Genomic DNA, 518 nt, shown 5'->3' with positions numbered 1-518 from the left:
TGTCATTTCCTGTGGAAATTCCCTTGGGCAAGTCTGGGCATGTCTCAACAGAAAATGATGTAATGTTTCAACAGAAAATGATGTAATGTTTCAACAGAAAATGATGTAATGTTTCAACAGAAAATGATGTAATGTTTCAACAGAAAATGATGTAATGTTTCAACAGAAAATGATGTAATGTCTTAACTAAAAATAATGTAATGCTGGAGAGTTTATAAAGTGGGTGGTCTTTAGTAAAAAGTGGGCGGAGCCTACCAAAAAGGGGGGCGGGGCCTACCAAAAGTGGGCGTGGCCTACCAAAAGTGGGCGGGCCTACCAAAAAGGGGTGGGGATTAACAAAAAGTGGGCGGGGCTTAGCAAAAAGTGGCGCGGAGCTTAACAAAAAGTGTGTGGCACAGGACCCGAACATAATCAATGATCAATGAACAACAATGATCATTGATAGTAAGAGTAAAAGGCCCATAAGACCAAGGGGGTCAGGAATAGAGGTGTTAAGGGGAAATGAAGAAAAGTGATGG

The sequence above is a fragment of the Myxine glutinosa genome, chromosome 11 (genome assembly GCF_964187855.1).
Source record: "Myxine glutinosa chromosome 11, kmMyxGlut1.1, whole genome shotgun sequence".
NCBI lineage: Eukaryota > Metazoa > Chordata > Myxini > Myxiniformes > Myxinidae > Myxine > Myxine glutinosa.
The sequence above is the reverse complement of the archived record's forward strand: the minus strand, read 5'-3'. Positions refer to the sequence as shown.